General features: G+C 40.4%; 1 long non-coding RNA gene across 1 annotated transcript; it reads left to right on the plus strand.

The window, feature by feature from the left end:
- Positions 1-392: 392 nt before the first annotated feature.
- Positions 393-6,792, plus strand: LOC119827213. Its single transcript, XR_005287564.1, has 3 exons — positions 393-528; positions 1,407-1,531; positions 6,705-6,792. It is a non-coding gene; the product is annotated as an uncharacterized LOC119827213 (long non-coding RNA).
- Positions 6,793-9,501: the final 2,709 nt, after the last annotated feature.

Here is a 9,501-nt window from a genome sequence, read left to right on the forward strand (position 1 = left end):
ACACTCCTTGCTTTCTCCCTCGCCATGGCACGGAATCTATAATTTCCCAATTCTGTGTTTTAGACTTTAAGTGACTGGGCTTAGTGCCTGGTCCAGGAAGGTCACTCAATAAATGTTTGTTCAATGAGTGAATGAATTAATACATAAATATAATAAAGCAGAATGTGATTATTTCTAGGAAATTAATTCTGGTGTCTCTGAGGAGCACCATCATCGAAGACTTGCCCCTGGGGTGAGCTAAAGCTGAGCAGAATGCTTTGGAGGATAAATTCCAGGCTGACCCTTGGAAATGAGGTGAGGGAGTGCTACGGCGATTTTTCCTTCTTGGCTTTTATATTTCATTTCAGTAACCACATCCCATCTCGCCCACAGTGGAGCTGTGTGTCTCGCCGAGCACATCGCCTCAGAATGAGTGCACCTGGGAGATTATGCGGGGAATTGAAGATGAACATCAATTTACTTGGGCCTGAAAATAAAAGTTTCATGGCAAGAAAAATCAGTAATGCGAATCTTCCTTTGAACTTGGAGGTAGACGAATGGGCCCGTCTAAGTAGTGGCGCTTAAAAAACATTCAACAGAATCCAGGGAGTCGGAGAGAGAAGGATTTTGACCAGTGCCTGGTGGGGGAGGGTTGGGGAGGAGAAGCCTCAAGAAGACACGCAACTCAGAAAGCGCCACCTTCTCCCATCCTTCTACTGCATTTCTCACTGTCACTCTGAGGTCGACCCGAAGAGTCCATGACTCAAGAAACTCAGCATGTCCCTTAAGCCTTTCATCTTAATGATTATATGTCTCACACGAAAGATGTTTCCATTTTTAAAGCTACCGAAGACCCGAAAGGTGTGAGCTGAAGAGAAAAGGGCTAGCGGACTGCAGAACGGGTTTCAGTTTGGTTGTAGAAAAACAAGCTCACAAAATATGTTTGGCTTGAGAATAAGTCAATATCATGTACTGTGTAAGGTTTTCTACCTCCTCATTAGTGAAAGACAGAGACCTAACATGTGTAAATCAGAGAGAGTAGGAACAGTCTGACCTCTGTGATCAGAGGACCCTTAGGCCCGGTCTCAGCCTGTCTCTTGCTGAGTGACAGGGTGACAGAGATGTCGGAGTGTCATCATATCTGACACGCGTGAGCCTAGATCATAAATCATTCTTTCCCACGATCCCTTCTCTACCAATTCAGGTTCAGAAATACTATTGATACCATTGTCTAACATGCTAATGGTTTATTATATGTTTTATTATTTTAAGGTCGTAACATCGCCCTCCCTGACCATTTCCCAGGAAGTTAATTGTAAATTCTCTGGGTTAAATTACAGAGCTGCTGCAAATGTTTCTATGTTCTTTCACACTGTTCTTCAAGCTTAAATTATAGATTTGCCTTTCCTTTGTACTTCTCTTTTTAGGTTTGAGGACATTGAGGAAAAATATTGAGAGTCATGCCTGCAGGTCACTGTCATTGTCCCTGAAATACTTTTTGAATCGTACTATCAGAAAATAATGATCTTGGGGTTGAAGAGATGACTAGCAGGTAAGATCACTGGCTATTCTCCCAGAAGCCCCTGTGCAGGTCCCAACATCAACATGGCAGCTAATAATTCTCTGTTACTCTAGTTCCAAGGAATCCAACTCCTTCTTTTGGGATCTGTGGGCACCGGACCTGCATATGACAGATGGATGTATATGTAGGCAAAACACCCATATACAAAGAAATGTAAATAATCTTAAGAAAGAAAATAATGGACTATAGATGCACATGTGTGCACACACATGTCCACTGTGAGCTTATGTTCACACATAAACACAAGCACTGTGAGCAGATATGTGCAGATTTGATAAGCGGCTTCTTGGGCAGTGTCAGGCTCTCAGCAGTCACTGTGTAGCTATTATCTTTCCTTCTCTGAAAACTCTTGATAATTTGAAAGTAGTTTCTTATAAAAAGCTGTCACTTCTGACACTGATGCAATTCGTCAGTGAACTATGTGAGACGGAGCAGAGCTGCACTCAGACAGGCTTCAGGAAGCAGTGGGCTGACTGCAAGGAAAAGGGCCATTTTGGAGAGTGTAGGCATGACTAACTTGATCTCCAGTCTCTGATCTGAGACAGGATGGGACCCTTTGTGCCTGTACTCTGGTGACTGCTACGAAGCCAGTCGCTTCCACAGTCCCTGTGGTTTTTCCCCATATCTTTGGCTTACTTGCACAAAGTATAGTTACGGCCATATTTTGCATAATCTGGTTCTGTCTGCACTTACGTTATACATCAGAAGTGAAATCATTTTTGTTTTTACAGAGCAAAATAAAATAGAAAAAAAAGAATTTTCTTAGGCTGTGAAGGGCGCATCTGCTGTGGACACACAAGGTCAAGGCTGGAGAGAATCTTATTATCTGTGTGAATCCATGGCTGTTTTGCATTTTGAGTATAGAAGGTAAAAGTACATGTTCCAACCTTTTCAAAGTATTGGAAGTTTCTAAAAAGAACTTTAAACATTGCCCTGAATCTTTGATCCATAAATTCAACTAGCAGTCTGTGAGGTAAGATCATTTTGATCTGAATTCAGAAACAAAATAGTCACAAAAGTTTTCAATGGAACATTTATAAAAATCCATAAGGTCTAAGTTTTCATGAAAAGGACTGGTTAGATGACCACTTGATGCAATCTGTTTCCTTTTATAAATGTTCATAAACTCTTAAATTATTTATGAGATTTCACTAGCATGTATCAATTGTATGAAATAATTTCCCTTGTAAAATTTCTACAAAAGTATATAATGTAATTATTCCTTAATCTCTATAGTTAGCATGCAAAGTAAAGAGATTTATTATGGCATATTCATTACTACTCATATCTTTATTTTTATGATCTCATTAATTATTATTATATTTGTTGTTATTTTTATAATATACTATGCATCACACTGCAGACTATATTTATTCTTCACCTTCCCCTTCCTCTCTCCTGAATCCCTGTTCCATATTTGTTGGACCTCTTCCTGACCACTATAGTCACTGTCTTCATATTTTATATTACATATATTCTCCCTCTTTATTTTAGCTCCCTCCCCATCTCTTCTAGCATCTCTTCCACCCCTCTCATGGCTTCTCTTCTGTTTTCATCGCACACTCACATATGTGCACATACACACACACATACATATATGTATATATATATATACACATGTGTATTCATGCACACACACACACAAACACACACAAATCTAGGGTTTGCATGTAAGGGAAAACACTGTCTTTCTGAGTTCAGCTCATTTCACCCAATGTAATGATCTCCAATTGCCTCCCACCTGTCTGCAAATAATATGACTTCATATCTCTTCACATAAAATTCTCTCTCTCTTTTTAAATCTTCTCATCTATTGGTGGACATCTAGGCTAGTTTCATTTCCTGGCGGTTGAGCTGAGTTCACTGATAAACGTGGCTGCACAAGTACATCTGCAGAATATTGACACAGTGTGTTTCAATGTATGAATATAGCAGTGGCATAGCTGGGTCATATGGTGATTCTATTGCCAGATTTCAGAAAGAAAATTTAAGTCAGGCATTTGTGGCTCAACCTTTAAACCCAGCACTTGGGAGGCAGAGGCAGGCAGATATCTGTATTAGAGACCGGCCGGAGTTACAGAGTGAGTTCCAGGATAGGCAACGCTGTAGATAGAGAAACCCTATGTAGTTGGAGAGTTCTATTCCACCTGGTCTTACAATAAACACACAGAATCTATATTATTTGTAGCACTGTTTGGGCAGTAACTTAAGTATATTTTTGACTAACTCTTATATCTTAAACCATTTCTATTAATCTGTGTATTGCCATGTGACTGTGGCTTACCAGCAAGCTTCCATCCAGCATGTTTCTGGCAGTGCTACATGGCTTCTCACTGACTCCACCTACTCTTTATATACATATCTCTTCCAGCCTGGCTTTACTCTGTTAAGCCATTGACCAAAAGCAGCTTCTTTATTAACCAATGGCAATAAAACATATTCACAGCACACATCACCTCCATATCACCTCCCATTTTCTGTGTAAATAAAAAGGAAGGTTTTGACTTTAACATAGCAAGATTACACACAACAAAACAGTTATCAATCAAAAATTACAGTTACAACATTTATATTTAATCTTTTATCATAACTAAGGAAAACATAATTATAACTATCTATTCTTCAACACCATCAAAGACTCCAGAAGGAGTCAGTAAACAGGAAGTGCATTGTAAACTACTTCTAAAACTCTAGAATTGACAGAGACATCTTGCTGTCTGACAGTTACCCAAAGTTCTTCTGTACTGTTGGGGCATCCATCTTCAGCCTACAGCTCCATAGCACGAGCAGACTTTTCCATGAAGCAGGAAATTTCAAAGACAGTTCCCACTATATTGGCAGTTTGTCAGTCACTTTCTTCCTGTGTGTCCTGCAGAATGTATAGGGCAATGGGGTGAAATGTTATCCACAGTCATTTCTAACTTGCGTTTCTATGATGGCTTAGGGTATTGAACAGTTTTCAAATATTGCTTGACCATTGTATCTGGACTTTTAATAAGAGTATATTTAGTTCATCATGACACTTATAGATTAGATGATTTAGGTTTTTGGTATTTAGCTTTTACATTTCTTTGTATATTCTAAAATTTAACCCCCTGACTCATATGCAGTTGGTAATGATATTTTTTCTATTCTGATATTGTTGCATCCGCTGCTCTGCAGAGCCTTTTGATTTCCTTTAAATTCATGAGCCAGTTGTTGTAGTTTTTCTGAACCATGGAGTCTTCTTCAGAAAGTTCCGGACTGTTCCAAAGCTTCAGGTCTCAAAATTTTAGACTTATTTTAAAGTGGATTTTGTGCAGGGTGAGAGACATGGGTTGAATTTCACTCTTTTTTAAGATGAATTTCCAATTTCATCAGCATCATTTGTTAATGGGACACTTTTATCAACATGTGATTTTGAGATCTTGCTGAAATTGTCTTGTAATTGTTTGAGTTTATTTTTGTTTCATCTCTCCTATATCATTGGTGTGCCATTTATTAGTTTCTGAGACAACATATCTGACCAAAGGTGACATAGGTTTACTTTGGTTCATAGTTTGAAGGGCTACAGTCCATTGTGGTAGAGAAAATGTGAGAAAGCTAATCACATTATGCATACAGTCAGGAAGCAGACAGACAGGAGTGCTCAAGCTAAGCTTGCCTTCTTCCTTTAATTCATCCCTGAACCACAGCCCATATGATGCTGCTGCCCACAAGCAGGGTAGGTTTTCCCTCTTCAGTTAAACTTTTCTGGAAATAAATCTAAATCTACTCAAATTAACAGCAAAGATAATTATCACATTCTACACACCTATTTTTGTGCCAGGAGCATTCTGTTTTTGTTACCACTGCTCTATAGTATAGTTTTCAGATAACATAATACTATAGTTTTCAGAAATGATAACTCTAGCCTTGCTCCTTTTTGTTTGGAATGCTTTTGCTATTCAGGTCTTTTTGAGTGTCCACATTTATCTGGAGAGATTTTCTTTTTTCTAGATTTGTAAAGAATATAATTGGAATATTGATGGAAATTGGTGATTATATTGAAACTGTAGATTGATTAGGCAACAAAGTCAGTTTTGCAGCATTGATTCTTCCAAGTCTTAAGCAAGTGAGGTCTTCAATCTTATAGTGTCTTTTCTAATTTTTGATTTGTTACCTTAAATGTTTTATTATAAAGGTCTTTTACTTTTGTGGTAAGGATCATTCTTTTCTATTTTATATTTTATACAGGATATTTGGAATGGTAATTTCTGATAACTGGAGGTCAGTCCCAGAACACATAGAGAAAAATTAGAGAACTGGCTCTTACAAGTTGTCTTTTGAAATGCATACCTACGTTATGATGTAACAGAATGGGCATGCACACACACACACGTGCACACACATACACAAAGAAATAAAAACTAAAGATGGGATATTTGACTCACTACTATTATTACTTGAGAACCCATCAGATTTTAATGCTCATTAGTGTTTGTCTTGTAAAACTTGGAGCCCAACAATAGATACAAAATGGTTCAACAGTTATAGCATCTTGAATTGTTCCTCAATCAGGAGGCATTTGTCATATATTCTTCTTCTAACTCATTTTGATCTGAAGTTTATTTATCAGACATCAGAACAGATATGCTGGTCTCTGTCCAGCTTCCCTTGGCTGAATAGATTGAAGTCTATTCTTTACATTTTGATTTGGGGAGTTTTTGCCAGTGAGATGTCCTTCTTGGACCTGGCAGATGGATGGACCTATTCATTTTGTTAAATTTAACCTGATTTCTTTATTGATTCTTTGGAAATTTCACATCATACCCCCTAAATATGCTCACCTCCTAGTCACCCTATATCCTCCTATTATCCCTACAGTGTCCCCAAAAGAAAATTTTAAAAATCAAAACAAAACAAGATAAGGCAATTAAGCAAACAAATAAAAACAAGAACAAAACAAAACAACAAAAACCTCTTTACTTCTCCATCTTTCCTGCCTCTCCAATACCATTTCATTCATCCTGGTGGAGCTGGAAGCAGTGTGTAACATAGCATATACCCTTTTGTCCTATCAACTTTAGTAGCAAATGTTCATTGCAGTGAGTCACTGGTCTGTTTCAAGGCCTCTGGTTTCTGAAACACTATCATCACTGGATTCTCCCTTTAACTCCTCCAGGATATCCAGAAGCTGCCCTGAATCATGGAGATCCTGTGGGTATGGATTATAAGCTTCATGGGTCAACCCAAGAACCAGCTATGGGCCTGAGTGGTAGGTGAGTTGGTCATCCCGAATCATAGGGGCCACCTGCCTCAGGTGAGGGTATAGAGCCAGCTCCTCTATGTCTATACCATCAGGGTCAGCTTTAGGTCTTCTCTGGTGAGGGGTGGGGTGATCTGTCCTGAGCCTAGGGACCAGCTCTCCCATGAAGGTCAGATCCAGCTCTCTTGCTGCAGTGTCCAGAGAGAAGCAGGACCAACTTTCTCAGGGACAGTAAAAGTTAAGGACAGCTCATGGTAATTTCATCATGCATATTTCCTACAGTCCCCTGAGGTGATATAAGCCACAGACATCAATACAGATCCCAGCTGAAACTGGACAATGGACCTAGACACAACTCTCAACCACAACTTGGGCCTGAATGACCTCCTAGCTCCAAGGTGGAAACATTGATTCTGGTCAATGCATAGTCCCCAGACATGGCTAAGGCCTCAGGCTGTAGCCCCAACCCAAGGCTTCCTTATGCCCTTTGGCTTCAACACAGACCCTGGCCACTGAGGACCATCAGCCCAGAAGTGATCCTTGGCAGCAGCCAATCCTAGATGTCACCTACTGTCACCATTGCCCTGGGTAATAGTAGAAGACATTGAGATTGGGCCCTCAGACACCAGCATGACCCCAGACTGTGGGCATCTGCATGGCCTTCCATGGTAACAGGAGCCTTCGACATCAATGCAGACTCTGAATGCAGTAGGAGCACCCAGATAAGGCCCTCAGCTGCAGCTCTGGCACAGATGCCACTGTGGCATTGGGTGGCAGCGCAGGCCACTCAGATTTGTATGGTCCCAGCTGCAGCATGGCCCTCAGATACCAACATGAACTCAAGTGGCTGATCTGACCCTGGTCATCCACATGACCCTTGGTGGCAACAGGAGACACAGATGTCAACCTAAACACCAGCCACTATAGGGCCACAGACCCAGATATGGCCCCGAGCAGCAGCCCAGGGCTCAGATGACACCTTGGCACCAGGTGGAATCACAGACCACCCAAAAATGTATGGTCCTGGTGGCAGAATGGCCCCCAGACTCTGACAGGACCACAGGTTGTGGCCCAGACCCTGGGCCTCAATGTGGATCTTAGTGGAAATGAGGACTGAACTTCAGCACAGAACCTGGCCACAGGAGGACCACAGACCCAGAAATGGTTCTTGGCAGCAGCTACAGTCTGGATATCATCACCATGGTCTCAAGGGGGCAATGAAGACCTCCCAGATTGGCACAGTCCCATCAATAGCATAGACCTCAGATACCAATATGGTCCCAAGTAATGTGTTAGACCCTGGGAATCAGCATCCCCCTTGATGGCAATGGAGCCAAGGACATCAACATACCCTGACTGCAGTAAGGCCATGGACCAAGACATGGCAGCTCAGGCCTGGATGACACTATGGCCCCAGGTGGTGGCACAGGCCAACCAGATCAGCTGGCTCCAGTGGTGATCCTTGGACACCTTTATGGCCATAAATGGCAGCCCAGACATTGGGCAACCTTGTGTCTTTGGGTAGCAACATGGGCCATGGATATTCACACACACCCTGGCTGTGGTAGGACCACAGAGGCAGACATGACTCTACAGCAGCCCAACCTGAATGCCACTATGGCCTGGATGGCAATCAGAACTTCCACTTCAGCCCACTCTTCAACGCCTTCGTTTCTTCCTTTCTGCCTCTTTCCACAGCACATGAACCATTCTGCTTTTCTTTCTCTCCAAGTTCTTCACCATATATTTGCTCATTGTAATCAGTGCCCAAAGGTGCCTGTGGATATTTTCCTGTCAGCCCATCCTGGGCCTCGAGGGCCTGGCTGGCCTGTGGCTGGCTAGCACCTGCCTGAGCAAATGGATATATTCTTAAAATGCAATCAACTAGTCCTTGTTGGTAAGTTAAAGTATTATGATTTTTTATTATTAGATATTATTAAGATAGTTATTAAAATAATGTTACTAATCATCATTAACATTTAAAAATAAATCATCATAAAATATAAAACTATTTTGACATATAAATATTAATAAGTTAGTAAGATAGTTCTTGAGTGATATTTATTCTTATTTTTTTTCTGATTTTCTTGGATTACTGTTTGCTTCTCTTTTTTTACCCTAATTAGTATTTAGCTTTGCTGGTTACTGGGTTGGAGAAAATGAATTCTTCCCTTGTGCTCCTTGTTTATTTATTCCTCTTATGAAATCTGTTTTGTGTGTGTGTGTGTGTGTGTGTGTGTTCTTAGCGTTGAGACTATTTCTCTTCCTTCTCTGTTAAGATTTCTTTAAGTGATTTATGCACTACAGGATGAACTGGTCATGAAATGCCTTAGTTTAAGCTTATCTTGAACTGTCTTTATTTTTCCACCAATGTTATAAGATAGTCTTTTGAAAATAGTAATCTTGACTGGCAGTTCATTGCTTTGGGGGCTTAAAATATGTTGCTCTGTGTTTTCCTAGCTTTTCAGGTTGCTGACAAGACATGGTTATTTATTGCATTTCCTTCTTTCTCTCTCTCTTTCCTGTGGTAGACAAAACAAAATAAATAAACAACGACCACAACAACAAAAACACACAAATTTTGGCAAGTCTGTTTTCTCCTACTACATGTAGGTCCAAAATCCAACTCAAGAGATCAGGTTTGGTGACAGTTCTCTTTAGCCACTGAGCCATTATTTCTTTGGATTTTTTAAAACAACGACATTTTAAAAAC

This window comes from Arvicola amphibius, chromosome 12 (genome assembly GCF_903992535.2).
Source record: "Arvicola amphibius chromosome 12, mArvAmp1.2, whole genome shotgun sequence".
NCBI lineage: Eukaryota > Metazoa > Chordata > Mammalia > Rodentia > Cricetidae > Arvicola > Arvicola amphibius.